This window comes from Phalaenopsis equestris, unplaced genomic scaffold (assembly GCF_001263595.1).
Source record: "Phalaenopsis equestris unplaced genomic scaffold, ASM126359v1 Scaffold000002, whole genome shotgun sequence".
NCBI lineage: Eukaryota > Viridiplantae > Streptophyta > Magnoliopsida > Asparagales > Orchidaceae > Phalaenopsis > Phalaenopsis equestris.
This window is the reverse complement of record NW_018164444.1, coordinates 29,731,308-29,731,808: the sequence shown is the minus strand read 5'-3', so window position 1 is coordinate 29,731,808 and position 501 is coordinate 29,731,308. Positions and strand designations below refer to the sequence as shown.

At 51.3% G+C, this 501-nt stretch overlaps 1 protein-coding gene across 1 annotated transcript in view; it reads right to left on the bottom strand.

The window, feature by feature from the left end:
• LOC110039435 (transformation/transcription domain-associated protein-like) overlaps positions 1–501 on the bottom strand; it is a 167,596-nt gene that overhangs the window by 116,651 nt on the left and 50,444 nt on the right.

The window sequence follows — 501 nt, the reverse complement described above, 5'->3', positions numbered from 1 at the left end:
AGGCGAAATCTGACCGAAATACGGGCTGGAGGTACTTCAGCTGATCTCTGATGCTGGCGGACAGGCCTGACATTCTTCAAGATTTTTTTCTTCATTTGGAGCGAAACGGCGCATCCCATTCGCTTAAGCAACTCAGCGACACTGCACTCCTCTTTGGCAGCCAATCTTTCAAACACTGTACGAACTCTGGTGATAGGAGTGGGCTTATCCCTCCCCTCACCACGACCATGAGGTAAAGGTAAAGCAGCAGCGATCCTGTAAACACTCTCATCCCCGGAGGTATTTATCAACGAATGAAATCTACTTCCACGTAGGAGAGGGGATGTCTCAAGCAATCCGAGCTCCTCCTGTTGAGGAATCTCATCAACTGGGGCTATCTCTGTAGCCTGGGCCCTGGCGGCCCTCTGAACTTTCCGACTATGATTCCTTCTCTGTGACTTAGTTGGCGGCGCGGTCCCTGAACTGGAACCAGTCTCGAAAACTGACGGCAGGGCAATAAAC